This window comes from Melospiza georgiana, chromosome 5, assembly GCF_028018845.1.
Source record: "Melospiza georgiana isolate bMelGeo1 chromosome 5, bMelGeo1.pri, whole genome shotgun sequence".
Lineage (NCBI taxonomy): Eukaryota > Metazoa > Chordata > Aves > Passeriformes > Passerellidae > Melospiza > Melospiza georgiana.
Genome location: NC_080434.1, coordinates 41,238,917 through 41,248,192, shown reverse-complemented (window position 1 = coordinate 41,248,192; position 9,276 = coordinate 41,238,917).

Here is a 9,276-nt window from a genome sequence, read left to right as displayed (position 1 = left end):
GAGTTGATGGCTAACAGTCAAAGTTGTTCTCTTGTCTCTGTATCTTTCAGAGGCAGGGAAACTGATTTATAACAATACATGGATGCACTGAATTAGAAAAGACAGTTTCAGAGCAGTGACATGTTTTTCTTCCTACAGTGCACTCTCCACTGAGATCTGTCAAACAGGCTGCAGGAGAAATGTGCGTACTTGGAAAGGTTCTCCTGCGCACTCTCTCCTCTTCCTTCCCTTTCCCACTTGTCCTTTTGCTCCTCTGATTGCGAACAGAGAACTGCTCTGCCAATCAGAGGGTGAAGGAGAAAGGGTGAAGGTCTTGATTCATGGTTTAAAAGGACACAGCAGCTGGTGAGCTGAAATCCCAGTTCCTGAATAGAACTGAGCCCATCCCTTTGGTGGCACGGACAGCTTTCACTGCTTCGCAGCTTAGGAATTGAAGACCTTATCCAAATTTCACCCCAAAGCTGCTGTAAAAGGCTGTGAAGACTTTGAAATTAGACACAAACTTGCTTTAACTTTTGAAATTTCTAGGGAAGATTGGGTGATTTTTGTTGACACTTAGGTGTCCTAAACTGTTTCCTTAACAAAATGGCCACTTGCATTGATAAATCTTACACCAGTTTTCCAGACTAAGAGAAGCTCCCTTGAAAACTAGATTTTATGTATGAATTTTAATTATTTTATTTAATTATTTTATTTAATAATTCAGAGGTGGTACTTTTAGCACACTAAACTGTGTATTCAATTTGATATGCAAATCTAGGACACTATCTCTTTCTTACCCAGTTGTAGGAAAGAGACAGTTGTACCTAGCTAGAAACTATGGATGCTTCTATATAGAATAAGCACACTCTCTGAGGCTTTGGATATTGAACACATTCCTACCACTGAAACATTTTTTCCTAGCTCTTGCTCTGTGTCCAGAATTCAAAAGGAAGTTTCTTCCATTCTTTCATGAACTTTCAAATCCCATGAACAGTGTACACTGTTGTAGCCCTTACTTTTTTTGGTTTTGCTAAACAGAAATAACAAGGAAAAATTTTCTGTAAGTTATCCCAGTATGCATCTTTCTGTAACAAGCTGAATCCAAACTGAATGTAAACTGGCTGCTCCTTCCACAAAGGCCTTATGGAATATAGCTCAGTGTGTAGAAAAAGCACATTTGCAATGTTATACATACATATACATAGACTTACATATGCAGAAATTTTGACAAGGACAAAATTTTTAACATTCCGGATACATTTTACCACAGACATTCGACTGACTGAATGAATAAACTCAACCTGTGCACCTAGAGATATAGGCACAAAAACATCAGGGAAAATAGCCCTTGAATCTGATCTGCCATTGAGTTCACATCCTTCCATAATTGTTTTGGAACCTGATGCTGTTGCTGGGGACTGCTAGAAAACAGTAATGAATTTTCTGGGGAAAATTTGGGATTAAGCATTTGAAAGCAAAGATGTTGACTTCTTCTGTTTCCCAATGACATAATTTGAGTTTCTTTTAAAAAATGAAAAATAGCTTTCAAAACAATTGCAACTTCATTGGCTTCATTGTAACTTCCAAATATAACTATTAACCAAATTGATTTTAGTATAATGTTGATTATATATGTGTGCATGTGTATTCATGTACTCATATTTACATATTTACAAAAAGGGTAAAGAAGGATTATCTTCTTTTTAGCCAATCTTTAAATTGCAGAAGCAAAAACTTAGTGCAGTTTAGGTGACAAAGAGTGTACAGTGTTCAGAAATAACTAATATATAAGCATCTGTATCAGGAGTTTGTATTAGTAAAATTAAAATTATCAGAATTATCAGGCTCCTTGATATAATGGTTTTTATACAATGAAACAATTTATGTGTTGTGGTTATTATTATTATTACTATTATTATTGTTGACGTTTGGGTTTGTTTTCCATAATAATAAATATAATGCAACATGAAATTTCACTGAGAAGTTGTGTCATAACACAAAACAAAGAGGTAAGATCCTACTTACTAATTTATTGGAGAAAAAAATGCAACAGTGTAACAACTGCAAATGCAATCTGTCCTAGCAATGCATTTTAAGTCCTACATTTTGTTTATATCTATTATATTTTTAAAACTTTCTTATAAATGCTCTTTTTTTCCCCTAGAGTGTAGAAGATCTTCAAATCCAGAAGTTCTCCACTCCCTCTATATTTTTCTCAGAGGGAATGATTGCTTTTTAATCTGCCATTCATCTCATCCGCATAGGAGTAAAGTGGATTTTCAGGTTAGACACTTTTCTTTCGGATCGATAAGGGTCATTGGAAAGGTGAGTTTGAAAATCAGAGTAAAAAATATATGTATGTGACTACTGTGTAAATGAGTCCTTAAATATGTATGAAATAGAAAGATGCTTGAATCCCTCTTCACCACCACATCCCAAGTGGGCTCTTGGTGCAGCTTTGCAAGTGAAGTCACATTTTGTCAAGGAGATGTGCAGGGTGTTTTTATTTCAGGCAACTTATTCCTTGAGGTTAAATACATGCCTGTATGTAGAAAAATTGGGTCATGTTCTATTAGGTTTTGCAAAAATAAAGGTAGGCAAAAAGTGGACTTTGTAAAAGGCCATGGTAGTGCCACTGTGAGGCTGTGAGTCCCTGGGCAGGCATGAACTGTCGTGGGGGTTAGTTTTGAATTAATAATGATCATGTTTCTTGGAACTGACCTGGAGTTTGAATGATAGATTTTTACAACACTAAAGGTTTATAAATGAAAGACAGGAACCTCTTTTTAGATTTTAGAAGGAATCAATTATTATAATTGAGGTATAAAGACTGAGCTGGTATTTAAATAACAGGGTTTTCTCCAGTGGGTCAGTCCAAAGACAAAGGCTTCGGGCTGTTTGAGTTTTTTTGTCTCTAAGCAATATAAGCTTTATGAAACAACTGCACATTGTCAGTTTTAACCATTATGTGGACTAAAGAAATGGGAACTGGCTTCTGCTGCTAAGTGTCAAATGTCCCTCATTTCTTCTGATCATTTATAATTTTTAATTCAGTCAGATTTTGAGTAGTCTTGGCATTAAGGTTATTTCCACATTGTGGTGTTTGTTTCCATTTGGATCTTAACTTGCTCTAATTAAAACTTGTGTCTAGATTTTTCCATTGCTCTTAAATCCAGTGATTCAGGACTATTTTAATGATATATACTTTTTTAAAAAGCTGACTTATCAAGGCTGTTTTTTTTAATGCCAATATGTTTGTTCTCGCATTTTCTGAACAAAATTAACTCCTTACAAAACATTTAAGCCATATTTCTGTCAGTATATAAACCTTATGACTTTACTCATCCTTTCTAAGGACCTGAAATGTCTGCCACTAGAAAGACAGATTTTATTCATGTGTACACATATGTATACATATATGTACATACAGACACATCAAATGTAAGATGAATCTTGATACATTCTACAGATAATTTATATGCCCCAGCAGACCCTTGTACAAGAAATATGACATTGTTCACATGTCCTATTAGATTACACCTCCAAGTCATGTGGATTCTTTAATATTTTGAAGAATTTCATACAGTTCTCAAAATACATTTAGACTGGATAAACTTTCTTTCCCCTTCACCTTCCCCTTCCCTTTCCATTTCCTTTTCCGTTTCCCTTGCTTTTCTCAGAAAGAAAAGCTTTCAATCAAAATATTTTCTTGACCTGTGGGCTCTTCCTAAGTATTTCACTGCTCAAATCCTGGTCTTTCCTGCTTAAAACCTTTGTAACTTAGATGGGAATTAATGAGCCCCACCTGTCCTGGCTCCCAGCATATGGGCCTTGCATCAGCAGAACTGCCCTGCTCCTGTGTACAAGGCCATGAAATTTGACATCCCTTTCTCAGTGTCTTTGTTATGTCTTGTGTGTTTTGTTTTGTTTTGTTCTGTGGACTATATCTGCCTTTAAACTGGCCCTGAAAAAGGAACTGAATTCAGAACACCAAATTCTCTGTGTAGCTATATAGACACAACAGCACTGCAGTTGCCCATTCTGTCTTCACTTCCCATGAAATATGGTGCCAAAATCTGAGTTTTAGACTTGATAAAGTCCTACATGGAAATCACCTATTTTTACAAAGGATCTACTCCTTCTACTAAAAAAAAATTTAAAGGGAGTAAGCTCCAAGTGTGGCGCACACTTTAAATGAATATAGTTCTGTTGGCACAGTCAAGAATGTGCTTAATTTTAGAAAGACATATGTGTGTGCAAATAAATGTACATCCACACATATATAAATTTCTGGCTCAGAAAACATGTCACAATGAGCAGTAGAGAAACAGCAAAAGCAATTTCTCTGATAAAACAAAAAATAGCATAAGGCATCTAGATCAAATATATGTATTTTTCCTAGGGATTTTCTATTCAAGGTGGATGTTGATACTTAACTTTATAGGTATTCTCTCTGTTACTGCTCACAGCACTTGTGTACCATAACAAACCTAAAAGTCACATAATAGGTTATCATTCACTGATGTAATTTAGCAAAAGAGATTCTGTAAAGGAATGGTCTGAATTTTTTGTACTTAAATGGATATGGGAAAATTCACACTGAATGGAAAGAAAAGTCTAATTAATTGTGAAAGATATTCTTCTCAGGGCCTTTTTAACCACAAACACTAAAACAAACAAGTTTAATCCCATTTCTATATCAGATTGATTAGTAACAGAAAAGGATATTTTAAGAATATTCTTCTGTGATTGTTTGATGGTAACTAAGTCCATCAGGCTTCTCAGTATCAAGCTGATGAAGCTGAAAGAACTGACTCAACCATCAGTTCTGGGAGCTATCTCAGATCATACCCACTTGCATTTATAGCAGACAGCATTCAGAAGCAAGACCCCATTCAGAACCAGACTTAGGACTGAGGGAAGATTTTAGGGCTGCATGTTTGCAGGCTTCAATTTTTTCATAAATTCCTTACTATTGTAATAAATGGCAAGAATACTTATATTATGCATAAGTTTTGCATAATAACACACGGTCAACCACGTTGTAAGGTAGATGTACCACCTGTGAGCCTGAGAACTGAAAACTGCTATAAAGCAGTAGTTTCTTCAGTTTTCAACAAAAAATAACTGATTGGGGGAATTTTTGTCGGGAAGAATAGGACAAAGATAACATAATAGGACTTATCCGTTAGCAAAGCCAGGCTGACTTTTATTGGACTCATGTGAATTTATATTTATGTAATGCCTTTAGTTCAAGACTGATTTTTATTTTTTTCCTCTTGGGGTAGTCATGATTCTTGCTTTAAATGTGCAGTGTGGGCATTTGATTGGAAGTACACCAGGCTTTCATGATAAAATTATTCAATTTTGCAAACTGATTTTACAGTAGGCTAGTTGCCCTACAAAATTCCAATGATGAGATGTCAGAGAAGAGCTCCTTCCCTCTTCATTCTCTCTCTCTCACTATTTGTGTATTTGTACAGTGATAAACCTAACAACCTCCAGGGCTCTCATCTCCATGAGACTCATTTCACAATTCTTCCATTGTGGAATATCTACTAAAAAAGAAGTAGCCCTTTCGCTGTTGTGTTTTTGATGCACCATAAATTAAACTCAGTGACAGAGATCGGGGCTAGCAATTTTTGAAGGGAAATGTCTCTGAACTGTCCTTCTCAGTTCATCAACATGTGAATCAGTAGACTATGGCTCACCCTCAGCTGATAACAGAGGTCAGACTGTTTGGTCTCTTTTCCATGGTAGCTCTTACATAGGTTCAGGGTTTCTTTTCTTTTTTATTTCTGTAAAAATATATATTCTTTCAGGCATGTTATTGCTGCTACAGTGACAATATTTCTTCTGTCTTTCAAGGAAATTAATTTATAAAAATTGGATACTTGCTCAGTTAAACTTTTATATGGCAAAAGAGAAATTGAATCTGGCCCACATCAGTAGTTATACAGTGGAAAACATTTTATCTCCTTCTTTTAATCCTGTCAAAAGAAGAGACCTTGCCTGCTCCCTGGTAGAATTTGGCCCAGTAGCAGATATTTGGGGAGGTGGACTTTAGAGACATTCAGGTACTCAGGTATTCAGATATTCTGTTAATATATACAATCCAGGGAAACCAGAAACACAGTACCTCCTTCTGCAGCCTCCAGGTATTTTATTTTATTCCCTGTAACTGAAGAGATGAAGTTTTACATCCAAAGTCAGACCAAAGTCAAAGAATGGGACTCACCTCCAGTGAGGTCCCTAATGGCACAAGGAAGTCAAATCATCCCAAGCCATCAGGCACTAATAAACTGCAATGATGTTATAGGCTGCAGGTATGAGGCATCCATATGATCTAGGAGCCACCTTTAAATTTCATCAGGTGATGAAATGCATATCAGTGCATGCACTTTGGCTGAAATTATAATTCATCAGTGCTTGTAAATATCTGAGTCAACAGATTCCACCCTTCTTGTGCTCAGATCAACAAAAACTTTGGAGTTTATCTTCATTAGTTGTAAATGCAAGCTGGTGTTAGAGCCATCTTAGGAAAAGGTTCTTTGACATTTCTAAATGAGCCAAGGTGATCCCTAATGAAAAATAATAACTGGTTAAGATAAAGGTTTGCACAGCTGAAAAAGAAAGCACCCAGGTTTACTTTTCAAACAGGTCTGAGGAAATACATGCTGATGGCTTATATAGCATGTATGGCAGGTTGCACATTACTTAACTGGTTTAAAATCAGTACAAATGTGTTGTCTAAAGTGATCATAAACCAAAGTTAACAACAAACCCCCTCAAATGTGTCAAAAACACTGAGGTTTTCTTATACATGCTTCTACAATTATCACTTGGTTTCACAGCTTTTAGAATTCAAGTGAAAAATTTTGAGGGATTTTTATTGTTAAGTCTTGAACCATTTCTTTATTAAGGAACTAGAAAAAATAATATTTGAACTATGTTATAGAAGATATAAATATATATTTTAAAAAATCAGTGCTAAAACAACACAGTTTTGCTGGAAGTTGCTGGATTGCTCTTAGCAACAATACTAATCTTTGTAGTGGAGCTAAATTTGTGTAACACCTAATTCTGATAGTAATACAGCAAATCCACTTAGACTCTATAATTTATTTTACCTATTTTCCTTTTTTATGTATTTATTGAACTCCTTTAATGGAAATTCTGCATATGTCATACTGGGTGTGTTTAATTTATTCTGCATTTCCTTTGTAGCTTCATTTTGTGATAGAAGTCTACAAAAAGTCTAAACAAAACAGGAGACCAAAATCTAAAAACCATGGATGTCCTAAGGAAAAGCACCTATGAACAACAACTATAAATACCTGAAAACTGTAAAGACAGGTTATCAAGATACATTTCTAGATTTTTTTACTGCATTTATTTCTCTAAAAAATTTATATATACATAAATACATAGAAAAAATAATATATATATAAGATTTATTTATTATATATATAAAAACCACAATTTATTTCAAGGAAAAGTCCACACAGCTATATTTGAAAAGCAAATATTTCAGTTTATGCTTAGTTCCAATCACCACAGTATTACTATTTATTGGTGTAGTGAATTTATGGAAAACAAATGCCAGCTGCCTCATTACATCATACTGAAGTGTTCCAAGATCTGATGTTTTGGACTATAGAATAGAGGGAAAAATTTGGGTGTACCCATATTTTTGCAGCCTGGTGAGAGAATGCATTCCAGTAAGTTAAGGTTATTTTGGAAGAGTCTTACATATTTATTCAATTGATGTTCAATTGAAACAAAAACCATTCTGATAGAGGAAAACTTTATTCAAATGGTTCCAGGAAAACACATATTTTTGCTATGTTTTCTATACACTTTATATCTTTTTGCTGGCCATAAAGGTGTTAAACTTTATAGTGTGAAAGGAGCTGAGCTCTTTCATTTGAACTAACAGGCTCCTAATGAATTTTGTGAATGCTAGTATGTACACAGTACATTTCATACAGTTGATACATAATGCTCTACTTCTAAAATGGGACTGTGTAAATTAACTTTGAAGGGTGTACATGCTGGTCTTTCACCCAGTAACTGCATGATGTGAACCCCCCGAGCAGCTGATTTCAGAGTTCACCCTGGCTGATTCTTCTTGGTGGAAATTTGCCACAACGATTACATCATCTTCCAACAAGCCACATGTGCACGACAACAGTCAGCAAACAATTACTTAAAACCCTATAATATAATTTGTAATTTGACATAATAGCCTTTTCTTTCAGGGTTCGTATTTCCATGACAAAGCCTGGGGAATTGGGGCACTTCTGCAAACAGGCAAAGGCTCTGGACATCATCAGTGGGGGAGATGGCCTTGTCCCTCCTCTCCTCAGTGCTCCAAGCTTGCACAATGTCTGTATTGCCTGGAACTTGGGATTAAACCTGTGACAGTCATCATTTTGGAAAACTTTTAAAAATGCTCCCATTTATTTCTTTTTCGCCCTGAGCAAAGCCAATGGCCATCTTATGTTTTCTCTAACAAGACAGCAAGGGGGGAGGAAAATAAACCTCTAGTCATGATTTATGGAAACAATAACACTTCCTTGAGTTTTAAAAACATCTGAAAGCAAATGTCATGCCCCTGCCTCCCCTCCAGCTCTCTGTGATGTTTTCCATTCTCCTGTGTTACAAAGACTAGTAATGGCTGAGTCTCAGGAAAGATGTGTTGTGGTAAAAGTATTTCTGCTTTAATCTAATATTCTCTAGCAAGGTCACAAGTCACTAGCTATGCAACATTTGAAAACTACAAAATTATTGCAGATTCAGGCCTTGAAGCTCTTCTGTTTTCGTTGTTCATAGACAGAAATCCTTGATGTATATACAGGAGATAGACTGGTTTAAGTTCTCCCCCTTTTCCTCCCTCCGTGCTGCTTTTAGACATGTGATTTATTTGAAAAATGTGTGACTTTTCTAATCATCCGTTTATGGGGTAAGGGTTTTTTGTAGCAATAAAAGGATTTAAGGCCAGCAAGGAGGAATTGTGCAGCTTCTATTGTAAGGAAATGTAAAATAATTGCAGTTTTATTCCTCCACTCTTGGAGGAATGTGAAGTCTTTATCTGCAGATGTGAGTTAATATTTTGTTTAGACTGTGGCTGCCAGAGGAAGATGTGAATAAACAGAAGGTCCTACTTTCCATAAGAGGCAAAAAATTTTACTTTTTAGTCTTGTTTCCAAATTAACTCAAAGGTGAGAAACATACTTTTTCTGCATATCTTTAAGGAAAAAAAGGGAAAAAATAATTTTTCAGAATTTAGCA